The sequence below is a fragment of the Schistocerca americana genome, chromosome X (genome assembly GCF_021461395.2).
Source record: "Schistocerca americana isolate TAMUIC-IGC-003095 chromosome X, iqSchAmer2.1, whole genome shotgun sequence".
NCBI classification, from domain to species: Eukaryota; Metazoa; Arthropoda; class Insecta; order Orthoptera; family Acrididae; genus Schistocerca; species Schistocerca americana.
The window spans coordinates 714,606,567-714,620,541 of record NC_060130.1 but is presented as its reverse complement, the minus strand read 5'-3'; positions in this window follow the sequence as shown (position 1 = coordinate 714,620,541).

Sequence of the window (13,975 nt, the reverse complement as noted above, 5' to 3'; positions counted from 1 at the left end):
TTGCTAGGGTGTACTGTTGGCTCTACCTTCCATGAATGATTCGCAGTGACTTGATTTTAGAAATTGGTTTAAGAGCTTTTATCCCCATTCCTGAAGAAGAGCAATGCACAGGTCTGGCGGAGTACGCATGGTGTACAAGAAGCTGTAATTTGTATCCTCAATACATCTCAGATGCACGCTGTAAATTTCTTCATACATCACGGTCCATGTCCTTTGACTGTGAGAATTTTGTCCACCAAAGCAGTTTAATTTGATCAGGCATTATCATATGCGACGAGGAACCTCAAAGCAACTGCTCATATGAAAAGATGCATATATTCCTTGGACTGTTAATTAAGAGGTAATGTCCTGTACACATTCCACACACTAGGGTCTCACCACCAGCAAACTGGTCGATGTCCCCAATGATCCTGTGATTGTGCCTGTTACCAATTCGCTCCAGATGAATGTGCAGTGAGAATCACTCTGCGGACTTGAGCGGGAATTGTCTCTAATCATCACATTCCTTTCTTTATTATTACTTCAGTGTCAATGTTGCTGACTGTAAAATGAAAAGACCTATCTCTCCTCTGCTATGAACAAAACACACACAGCTGGCATTCGCACCAGTCACGCAGAACAAGTAAGAATCAAGTAACACTTCATATTTTAAAAGTAGGCAGGTATTTCAGAAGTGAAAGGAAAATAGTACACTGAAGCAATACTGAGGGGAATTTAGCGAAAAATATTCTGTCTCATCCTATCCAAAGAAAGGAAAGTCATCATAACCTTCAAAAACAAAAGTTCACATGAACATGATATCTGCAATAAGACACTAATATTGTCACATAGAAGAAGGTGTAATCAGATGAATGATGAACACTAACTTCACTTAATGGAGGTTTATTCAGCACTTGCACATACAGGAGTGCAGAGTGAACTGCCTCCAGCCAGAACACACACAGTAAATATACAGCCACAGAACATTCCACTACAATGATTCTTGACATTTGTGGGTACTTCTAGAACATACTCGAACTGAATATAGAAATTAAAATGGTACAGTCCAGATGAGTTTTGAACTCATGACCCTCAACAGTATAGTATCATAACCACTACACCACGGTACTACTCAGCTTCTTCTGCCACATTGCTCCCTCCTTAAGAGAACAGCGTCTCGGTGTTACATCCTCCTAGCCCAGGAAAGGGTCATCAGTCCTGTATACTTCGACTACCGATGACTGATGCTTGCCCTGGTGGTGATCTTCTTAGAACTTCTTTTGCCGCCTCGCTCTTCATCACCTTTCCACTTGTTGCCTGTCACCGGAGCATTGAATTTTCCCCGGGTTGCAGGATCCTTGTAGGGCTTCATTTGAAGGACGTGGACCGTATTCTGATCTGTCGTCATCTTGCGTGAGGGTTGAAATCTTCAACTTCATAAGTAACATCAGACAACTGTCTTACGACCTTATAAGGTCCAAAGTAGCGCCTGAGGAGCTTCTCAGAGAGACCAACCTTCCGAACAGGAGTGAAGATCCAGACAAGTTCACCAGGCTGGTAGACAACAGGGCGGTGGCTCTCGTCATACCTTCGGCGATGGTTTGCTTGAGCCTGCAGCATGCAGAGTCGAGCTAACTGCCGAGCTTCATCAGCTCTGGTTAACACATGGTCAATGTAGTCGTCGTCCATGTCATCAGATGTAATGGAAACACAGGGTCCATCATCGTAGTTGCCTCGTGCCCATGCACCAGGAAAAATTGCGTAAATCCTGTGGTGTCTTGTTTGGCAGTGTTGTAGGCAAACGTCATGAAAGGTAACACCTCATCCCAGTTGCTCTGCTCAACATTGATGAACATTGATAGCATGTCGGCGAAGGTCTTATTAAGGCGTTCAATAAGCCCGTTAGTTTGCAGATGGTGGGCAGTCGTCATATGATGAGTAATGTTGCACCGACAGTTTATCTCTGTCACAAGATTCAATTGAAAAACTTTCCCTCGATCCATAATTAACAACCTTGGGGCACCATGTTTTAATACAATGTCTTACACGATTAATTTGGCTACCTCGGATGCTTTGGCTGTTTTCACGGCTTTTGTAATGCCATAGTGTGTCAGATAATCTGTGCAAACAATAATCCATGTATTGCCACTAGCAGACGTTGGAAATCGTTTGAGGAGGACAATCCTAACACGCTGGAAAGGCTTTTCAGCTGGTGGAACTGGTAGAGGCAACCAGGTGGTTTCTGATGAACTGCCCTTCTCCTCTGGCAGCCTCTACAGTGGGACACACAGTGATGGACACTCCTAAATAAATCTGGCCAGAAAAATCTCTTGCGGATCCTATTGTATGTCTTAATAAATCCTAAATGTCCGGCTTCAGGTGTGTCATGGAATTTCTGTAGAACATCCAAGCACATGTGTTTAGGAATCACTGGTAGCCACCTCTTTCCAAACGGATCAAAGTTTTTCTTGCAAAGTAATCCATTAACTACCTTAAATTGTCCTTTCACATCCTCTGACCGATTTAAGGCAGTTATAATTTGAGATATCTTGGCGTCCTTCTTCTGCTCAGCAGAGAGATCCTGGAGTGCAGTGAGACAGTCACTATCTTCAGCAAAGTCTTGATGGTCTTGCACAGGGTTTCTTGAGAGACAGTCGGCATATTGGTGTTTTCTTCCACTTTTGTACACTATGGTAATGTCATACTCTTGAATACATAGTGCCAATCTGGCGAGTCGTCCTGTTGGATCCTTAAGACCTGTCAACCAGCAAAGTGAATGATGGTCTGTAACAATTGTGAATGGCCTTCCATAGAGATACTGTCGAAATTTGCACATGGCCCAGATCACAGCAAGACATTCTCTTTTTGTTGTTGAGTAGTTTCTCTTGGCTTTTGTAAGTGTCCTAGAAGCATAGGCTATAACCTTCTCTTTTCCATCCGAAATTTGCACCAGAACAGCACCGAGCCCATACTCAATGGCATCTGTGTGTAGTTCTGTAAGTGCTCTCTCATCATACAGACCAAGTATTGGGTCAGTCGTCAGAGCTTTTTGCAGCACATCGAAAGAATATTGTTGAGCACCACCCCAGATAAATTTAGCATCAGATTTTAACAACTCTTGGAGTGGCCTGGCTGTGATACAAAAGTCTTTGATAAAATGACGGTAATGAGAACATAGCCCAAGGAAGCTTCTCACATCTCTAATACTTTTAGGAACAGGAAATTCCGTTATGGATCTCACGCTTTCTGGGTCTGGCCGCACACTTTCAGTTGACACAGGGTGTCCAAGTATTTTGATTTCATTTGCTCCGAAGAGACACTTTCTTGGATTATGTTTCAGTGTGCCTTGTTGGAGACACTTAAGAACGGCCCTCAGTCTTTTTATATGTTCATCAAATGTCTCTGAGAACACTATAATGTCATCTAAGTAACAAAGACACATCGTCCACTTCAGGTGACGTAGAAGATTATCCATCGTCCGTTCAAAAGTTGCTGGTGCATTACACAAACCGAACGGCATTACCTTAAACTCATATAGGCCCTCGGGGCACTTCGATTTGCCAGTATCCCGAGTACATTTCCATGGTTGAGAAAAACTTAGCCCCCTTCAGACAATCTAGTGTATCGTTAATTTGTGGAAGAGGGTAAACGTCCTTTTTAGTTATCCTGTTAAGCTTCCTGTAATCAACACAAAAGCACCAACTCCCATCCGTCTTCCTGATGAGGACCACTGGTGACGACCATGGGCTCTGTGAAGCCTGAATGATGTCATTCTTCATCATTTTCTCTACCTCGTCGCGAATTATTCGATGATCCGTTGCTGACATACAGTATGCTCTCTGGCTTATTGGTTGATGGTCTTCAGTGCTAATACAGTGCTTCACCGTCGATTTGTCTAATTTGTTCTTCACCTGTGGATTGAAGCACTCAGAGAATTCTTGAAGAATGGCAAGTAGCTTCTTCTGTTGTTCCTTAGTGAGATCTGGTGACAGTCGAGTGGTAGCACTAATTTCGCCCACAGACTTGGCATGGGAGGTTTCTACGACGCTCAGATGTTCTTCAATTAACGGCTCAGCGTTCGTTACGCACATGTATCTTGGAAGGACCTGTGGGTCTCAGCGACAGTTAACTATCCAAAATTCACTGAGTCCGTTCTTAAATGAGACGACAGAGGCTGGGATGACTAAGTTATTCTTCAGTGGTATGCTTCTCTTACATTCCACTTCAAGATCCATGGGTTGATGCATGGCATGACACATGACAGTTACCTTTCTAGCGCTGACTGCAGGAATGATCACTTCATCCAGCACACATAGTCTCCACACACTCTGATGCACACCTTCCTGTTCACAGTATCTCATCTCGTCCAGCATAATCTTCGAGCGACCACAACCTATAATTGCCTGAGAAGCTTTCAAAAAGTCCCATCCGAGAATGACGCCATGACTACACTCTTGTAAGACGATGAATTCGAAGGGCTATGTATGCCCACTTGTACCAACACGAATGATACATCTTCCTGTAGGTTTTACACATTTCCCATTAGCCACCTTCAGCAGAGATGTTTTGTTGTCGACGAATACGGTTTTCTGCAACTGGCGACGGTACTTCTCCGAATTGACTGTATATGATGCTCCAGAGTCCACAAGAGCTTGGGCTGGTCGGGCATCCATGAGGATATCGATGTAGATTCCTATTATTTTTGTAGTGATCAACGGCGGAGGATTTTTCTCTTCGGAGGCCTCACCTCCAAGGAAGATCGCACCCTTTAGTTCTCCAGGTTGCGGCGGCTAGGTGATCGGCTGGAGCTTCTAAAGGGCGATGGAGACCTCGATCGGCATGTTGGGGAGCGTCCTCTCCAGCGGCTAGCTTGCGGCGATGGTGACCTACATCGTCCTGCACACACATCTTCTTGTTCATCTTCGTCGTCCCAGAGTTGGAGTCAGCTAAGATCGGTCTTCTGGCGCAGACGTCTTCAAATATCCGCCGCCTTTCCCGACAATAGCGCATCACATGTCCCGGTCGTCCGCAGTGGAAACATACTGGTTGGTTATGCTGGATCCTCCAGACGTCAGTCTTCCTTGGTGACGAAACAGGTTCCTCGTGCGGCACTGTAGGAACGTAACTCTGCCTGGGTCTCGACTTTTTCACCGTTTTAAAGGGAAATGAAGGGCGAGAGATTGGGTTCAATGTCTGTTCCACTTCTTCCCTTATGACCTGAAGCGTCTCGGTTTTTTGTTCGCTATGCAATCCAAGTGCCTTTTCCCTCTCACTATCTGACGAAGGACACTTGTGAAATCAGTTGCTTCCACCATCACATACATCGATACGATGTTTGGAAGCCGTCCAAACTTCTTGCGTGTAATTCTTTTTTGATGCACTGTCTCGATATATTGGCACCATTTTATGAAGTCATCTGCTGTCGAAACCTCCTTCAGGAGTAGGGCTTGATACATGTCCTTAGCAACACCCATCACCAGATGTGCAACCTTATCTTCCTCCTTCATTCTAGGATCCACTATTTTACACAACTCCAAGACGTCTTGAATGTAGGATGCTGTAGTTTCTCCTGGACGCTGTGCCCTGCACTTTAATTTATCTTCAGTCTTGGATTTCTGTCGTTGTGTGTTGCCGAAATACTTGCGCAGTTCCACCTGGAATACTTCCCAGCTTGTGAACTCCTCCTCGTTGTTCTCATACCATTGCTTGGCAGTGCCCTCCAAGTACAAAAATACGTTAGCCAAACACACGGTGACATCCCATTTGTTAAATTTGGCTATACGCTCATATACCTTCAGCCACTTGTTTGGATCTTGGCCCTCGCCACCAGAGAACACGGAAGGATGTCTCATGTTGTGGCACACAGTTGCTGTCATCATAACGTCCTCGACTTCTTCTGTCTCCGGTAGATTGTAAATCTGTTGAACATGGCTCGAACTCGGGTTTCTCGCCACGTAAACGGCGGCTCTGTCGCGGCCCGATGGGAGCCACTGTGCCGTCGATAATGTGTGTTATCACAAGTTCCAATACTCGGCGCCTCCACCAGAATAATGTCACGTAGAAGAAGGTGTGATTAGATGAATGATGAACACTAACGTCACTTAACGAAGGTTAATTCAGCACGTGCACAAATAAGAGCGTGGAGCGAACTGCCTCCGGCCAGAACACATACAGTGTATGTACAGCTGTAGAACATTCCAGTACAATGATTCTTGACATTTGTGGATACTTCTATAATGTACTTGAACCGAATATAGAAATTAAAATAGTACAGTCCATCTGAGTTTTGAACTCGCAACCCTCCATTCAACAGTTCAGTATTAGAATCACTACACCACGGTACTACTCAGCTTTTGCTGCGACAATATGTTGTGGTCCCACAATATACTATGCTCATAGTCTGATGTATAATCCACTATTAATTAAAAACATTTTCTGACTCTGTTTAAAATACGAAGGTTGGAACTTAAATAGTGGCAACACTGGTGTGGAGACACTATGCAAAGCAATCTACTATTGTCGCTGATAGCACACGTTGTTGACGTACCTGCCTCACCTCCAAGCAAACTGACTCACCCGTCCCACGTCACCGGCGTGTGCACAATCGAGGGAAACACAGTCACTCTTGAGTGAGCAGTCTTAACGTAACAGTGTCACTATGTTTTAGAAACAGGAACAATGGAGCATACGATTCATGAGCTTTCCCATGAAACCGGATTAGCGCATACGACTGTGTTTCTCATCCTGTAGGAACGCCTGGGAATGCGAAAAATTGCATCATGATGGGTTCCACATGACTTGATGGAAATGCAGAAATCGATGTATTATGTAGCTGCTCAGACGCACTTGGAGGGCTATGAGCACAAAGGAGAGGCTTTCGTACACTATATCATAACACTAGATGAGACAGAGCCACATCGTATGAGCCAAAACTGAAACGCCAATCTAACGAATGGCGTCATTGTGGGTCTCCGCGAAAGTCGAAAGTGCGTCAGAGCCCCAGTACGGCGATTTTCGTGTACGACTGTGACGACTTTATCCAAACGCATTATGTTCCTACATGGCAGACCATCAGTGCACAGTATTACTGTTCGTTTTCGGTGCATCACTTGCAACGAGCTATGCGAAAGAAGCGGCGACACTTTCTTCCCAACCCACCCACCATTTTGCACGACAGTACACGGGCGCATACAGCGCAAGCTGTGGATGCTGTGGGTGGTCAATGGGAATTGGAAGTACTGTACCATCCACCACACTCCCAGGGTGTAAGTCCTTGTGACTTTGATTTGATTCCAAAGATGAAGGAACCACTTTGTGGCATTCACTTCAGAACTGTTCCGGAGATTCGACAGGCAGTAGATCGCTCCATTCGCACCATCAACAGAACAGGCTCTGCAGTTGGTATACTATGACTTCCACGTCACTGGCAACGGATTCTACACAACGCTGGTGACTACTTTTAAGGACAGTAACAGGCGCAAACATGTAACTCTTTTGTATCGGTTGTGAATAAATAGTTGCCACAATTTAAGTTCCAACCCTCGTATGTCATTGTTGGACCTCTCAACAAGAAAGATGAATTAAGAGATATAAATAAGGCCGGCCGAAGTGGCCGTGCGGTTAAAGGCGCTGCAGTCTGGAACCGCAGGACCGCTACGGTCGCAGGTTCGAATCCTGCCTCGGGCATTGATGTTTGTGATGTCCTTAGGTTAGTTAGGTTTAACTAGTTCTAAGTTCTAGGGGACTAATGACCTCAGCAGTTGAGTCCCATAGTGCTCAGAGCCATTTGAACCATTTTGATATAAATAAGTACTGGCAAGGTTTTACTCCCTTAAATCAATTTCCATACTTTTTTGTAGAAGGTGTGTATTTGACCACGAACGGGACCTGTGCAAGGTCCTCAATACCTTGCAAGTGTAAGTCGTGGTCAGGACACTTTTTGTCCTCCCCTTCCCCTCCAGCCCTCTGGGAACTTCCCTCACCAATACAACCTTACTTTTGACATCAGTTTCATCGACTAACTAATTAAATCTATCAATTAATTAACCCTTCCCCCTCTAGGAAACCGCCCGCCCTCTCCCTTACCCCCCCCCCCACCATGAAAATTGGTGAAACCACCATCCTCCCCCCCCCCCCCCTCACTGATACAGGTACACTTTCAGGCCTGAGTTATTCGAATAGCTCCGTCCCACTCTATCAATTTGATTAACTAATTATTAAATTGATCATTTAATTAAGTCTACCCCTCTGGTAACTCTCTCATCCCTCCCCTCCCCTCTCTCATTCCACCCCCTACCCGGAAATTGGCGGCTCTGCCCTGGAGACGAAGGAACTCATAAACAGAAAATTTAATTATATAGCAGAGGTTATATTGTTTATTTATAAAAAAAATTAATTATGAAGGCGTTGGATCTCTCTTCCTCATCATTCTCTGCTGTATGGGAATATGCAGGTATTTCAAAATACATCAAAAAAGAGTAATTAAATAGATCGCTTTTTTATTCCAATTGCACAAGTAATACCATCATGAAACAGTCATCGCACATAACTAAACTGTTAAAAATCTTTCAGTTGCGAAGCACACACTATCCACCCTCAGCCATTCGATGCCTCACACTCAGCACCAGCTCGCACCACTGCACATGCAGGTCACTTGAACAAAAGCGTTAGGTGGTGGCAACACTTTGATATTTGATGCCCGAGAAATTCCTGTCAAAACGCCAGCTCTCTCTCTCTCTCGTCCTGTAGCACACCACTGCAGGCGGATCAAACAGCAAACAAACCAGCGTTTACCTGGTAAATCTGCAGTTGTGGGTGTCTTAGAATTATTCCCTCACTCTATCAGATTGCTTGACTAATTAATTAAATTGATAATCTTTGTGTGCGACAAGTTTTCCTTGCTTCGTATTGATGGATACTACGATTGGCACATTTGTTGGGATTCGTTCCTGCAATGACCTGGTTTCTAAATAGTACTGCATTTTTCCCCTTGCCTCCTATCAGAGGATACGAGCACAGTTAGGTCAGTCAGTAGGAAGTCCATTGTGTTGGAGGTAGCTGAAAATTTCAAATGTCAGCTCATGTCCTGAGGTCCACATGCAGTGCACCAACCTCCTCATACACCAGTAGTAGGGCAAGGCCGGTGCCACCCCACATTCCATTGTAGCCAAATGTATTCAAGATGGCAGCGATGACATCATCCAAGATGGCAGCGTGTAGACTTGGCAACAGCACATGACATCATCCAAGGTGGCGGATTTTTGCGGGAAAATAGGCCAATTGGGCTATGTCCACTACATAACCCTCCAGAAAAAATTCGAAAAGGATAATGCCTGCAAAGCCATGCTTGTGTTTATTATTAATTATTATTATTCATTATCATTTATTATTATTCATTATCATTTATTATTATTCATTATTATTTATTATTATTTACTATCATTTATTATTATTTATTATTATTGGCCTACCTCCACAAACATAGAAAATCGCGCCATGTTCAAATTCACACGCCACAATGTCTGTAAAACAGTACTTCTATTTATTATTATTATCATTTACAATTATTTATTATCATTTATTATTATTTATTCAAGATGGCCGATTTTTGTGGCACGAAAGTTCAAACACGATAATCCGTCACACCTACAAAAAAAAGACCAATTGGGCCATGTGCACAAACCTAAGTCCACCTCATCCTACGAAGTTTGAATTTTTCACGTTCACTTATTGTTTCACTCCTAAGCTATGAAAATCGCATAAAATGAATAATAAAGTGCACTTTTACTAATATAAGTCACCTGTGAATTCACTGGAAAAGGACTGATGCACTACACATTCACACATATTGGTCAACGAGCATGGGTCGGTAAGGGGACGTGGCAGTCGGTTGGGACTTTAACTATTTCATACCAAGTCCAGGTGGGTGTGGCACTAGCGAAAATTGATTCCAAGTCTAGGTGGACATGGCACTTTTCCGCATCAGAGAGGTTAATTAATTGATCAATTAAATTTAGTAGTCATGTGAACTTTGTTACATCCACTTGTGGAGGTACTAAGCAAGGCGTGCTCGATGGCTCACGTGTACAGGCGAGTGTTTTCGCGACAATCTTGGATTAGGCAATGGGCTCATGTGGATTTAATAATGAGAGTTGGGTGATCAATTAACTTAGCGAAAGACGTCGTGGCGAGCACATGTGCTGGTCCACCTGTTGTGACGTCATGGCGGATTCCACTCTCGAGCAAACTTTGGCACCAAACATGTGGCAGGCCATTCTTTGTCAAGCACTTACTGGATCAACCAACCAACCATTGTGAAGCCGGCAAGTTCCGACCTGCCCAGCGAACAGCTTTGGCGACAACTGGTCGGTGGGGGCAGACTCCACTGTCCACGAAAACATACTTACATCACTGGACCAGCGGGGGTCCGCAAAGCGAGTCGGCGCCAGTACGCTGTGATGTGAGCGGCTGCCAGATCGGCATCGTACGCGGTTCGCAGCTGACGGCCATCACGTGAGGCGAGCGCTCGCTTGCCCTTGGCGCGCGGACCAATGCGGGTTGGCAGCGACCATATGACCTAATTCAGTCGGATTGGGGCATCATGGCAACAGGACTGCAATCTCTAAGATGTGTACTAACTCTGTTGGAGAATAAGTGATGACTGTACTGTTTGAAATAAAGACTTCAGTCCTTTTCCAGTGAATTCACAGGAGGTGACTTACATTAGTAAAAGTGCACTTTATTACTTAGTTTACGCGATTTTCATAGCTTAGTAGTGAAACAATAAGTGACCGCGAAAAATTCAAACTTCGTAGGATGAGGTGGACTTAGGGGCTTTTTTTCGCAGGTCTGACGGATTATCGTGTTTCCCGCAAAAATTCAAATTTCCCGACATTTTTATGGAGGGTTAGGGTAGTGGACATAGCACACTTGACCTATTTTCCGCCAAAATTCAAATTTCGCCAATTTTTCTGGGGGTTAGGTTGGTGGAGATAGCCCAATTGCCTTTCTTCCCGCCAAAATACGCCATCTTAAATGACGTCATGGTGGCACTCTCTGCTGGCAGGGGTATGAATTTATTAGTTGGACTCCCGACCTCGTAGTGAACACACTTGCATCATATAAATAATAATAAATAATAATAAACGATAATGAATGATAATGAACGATAATAAATGAATAATAATGAGTAATAATAAAGACACAAACCGTTTTGCAGGCATTATCCTGCTGGAATTTCAATTTGGCGCCAATTTTTTCTGGAGGGTTAGGTTAGTGTGCTTAGCCCAATTGACCTATTTTCTCACCAAAATTCAAATTTTCCGCCTTTTTCTGGAGGGTTAGGTTAGTGGACGTAGCCCAATTGGCCTATTTTCCCACAAAAATCTGTCATCTTGGATGACGTCATGTGCTGTTGCCAAGTCTACACGCCGCCATCTTGGATGACATCGTCGCCGCCATCTTGAATAAATGTGGCTACAATGGAATGTGGGGTGACACAGCCTTGTCCTACTACTTACACCATTGGCACCAGCGCTCACAGGTTGGTGAAAACTACCACCACAATCGCAGCCACAGCCACGGACATGTGTGTATGCCAGATTACATCACCCCCACCATAAAGGGCACCTGGGGATGATTGGAGTGGTAGGCATTTGGATCTTATCAATATATCCAGCGCAAACACCTATCATTTTGAACCTCATCTCACACAACACACACATCCAAATCTTTCACACACACCTAGCACACTGGTCACTTCACCAGACCTTGCTGCCGTGGGTAAGATCAGACAGTTCAGTGCATCCTTTGTACTAACTACGTCACAGGTTGAGCTAATCCATTACTTCCTGTTGCCGACTCCCCATGACAGACGCTGCAGCCAGCCACAGTGCACTGTGAAACAAGCACCTGCAGCTTGGATGTATACAGTAGTTCTAACCAGTACCATCCCGACATAGACCCCTCAGTTTAAAAAGCCCACTTTACCCAGTCACTGATGTATAGTTGCTTGTTGTGAAAATTATTTAACAGTATGGCATAGGCTACCTTTCCTCTAAGTATTTTCTCATAAGGTAGGGAAAAATATTTTCTTATCTGTTGCGTCATACATCACATGACTAGAATAGTAAACTCATTTTTGGCTCATGATGGAGTGCTAAGATCTATCACTGTGACAGGACGCTTTCTTACTTTCGAACTCTCTCTTAAGATAACCAAATGCCTCGTTACATACGAAGTCCCTTAAGGTAACAGCACAGATAAATTGTAAAGATCAGGTTCATCCATGTATCACGTTATAAATTCGGTAATACATGCGATTTTATTAGGAAGGTTGCGTCTCCCTGTGTAGGTGGGAGATTCAAATGTCGTTAAAAGATATCGCCGCAACGAAAAAAAACATCTGTTTACCGCTCCAAGCCAACAATCACATCCCTGGTGCCCTAGCCATCACTTCCACACATCAGGTGCCATGTAACTGGTATCAAATTGAGAGGCTAATTAATTAAATTGAACATGGGAGTCATTTGCAAGGCGACTAATTTTCATTTTCAGTAGTCAGATTATACTCACCAGGTAGTTCAAATGGGTGTTCCTGGAGGGAAGACGATGTTCTCTTCGAGGAATACTATTGAGCACCGATATTTGAAGCTGACCACAGATGGATTCTACTGCCAGCAACATACATTTCATGTAAGAACCGCGTTATTAAAAACACGATCACAACAACAGTGTTACTGTCACCCTGCATACAACGCAGTCTTGGGTCTACACTACTCAAGAGTCGCTGATAACGTTATGCTACCTGGTAGAAACGCTGTCTGCGGTTTGGAATCAAGTCTTTCCTTTCAACCACATATGTGCCTTGCATCCTATGGAGAGAGATCTCTGCTAAGAATTACAGCCTCTAGTGATTCATATTCATGGCATCTCATATCTTGAAAGAGTGACCTTTCTCGAACGTATCTGCTACAGCAAAATTCCATGATGATTTTAGACAGCCTCTCTGCAGCTTGTAACTGTTCCTGAGTCCCTGCCCGGCCCTCCCTGCAGCTTTGTCATGTGATCGTTCCAGTCAGAACTGAGCAGAAGTCGGAGAGTGCTATATCTAAGACCTTCTGCAACCCATGGAGATACAGTGTTAATGTGACAGGACCATCTTTTTCGACTTGGTGGAAACGAGAACATGTTTTTTTAGCTCCACAAACTGTGTATAATATATATGGCCAGCACGAAACGATGCTTTCTCCAGCAACACAAGGTAGTAGAAAATAGCAGAATAAGCAGTTACGGTGGTGTTTCTTATTCGGAAAATTAGAAGGACTCCACATCCTACTGGAACTGGAAGAAAGGCAAGTATTCGCTACTGCACTGCGGTATGGCTCTAAACTACATACAGGTACTGCAGCCCGAAGGAGATCTGCGTCTCCCAGGAAGCATTCGTGTCTGTCACCCAAACATTCTCACCCTCCTCGTTAGTATGTACCATCCAACAGAGAAAAACTATGAACTATAAAGCTCCACTGACGTCATCCAGTAGAGAACTCAGTAACATATTATCGCGTCCCTGTCTTCTGATATATCGAAAACAAATACCGTCTGCACACTAGCATTGATCGTATGTGGTAATTGTATTAAATATTCAGGTACTGGTTCATTAGAGAAAGTGGCTCGTGACCAAAGTCACTTCCACAGAGCAGTGTAAAGTTTCGGCACCTGTATTGTAGGAGGACCATATCCCACAGACTGTCAGTTGCAAGAGAGGGTCCCTGTTTTGTTGTTTGAGACACTTTTTTCTGCTGTAATGCATCCAAGCAGTGTATGACTACAGATTTGTACACCACAAGATATTTTCTCCACCATGACATCGAGGACTGTGTCAGGTTCTAAACTGACATTAACGTATTTTGATCCACTGGACATTGCATGGTGTAAATTATGTTGCTGCTCCCACAACACAGGATGATGATTGAAATACAAGACAGTCACAATATAT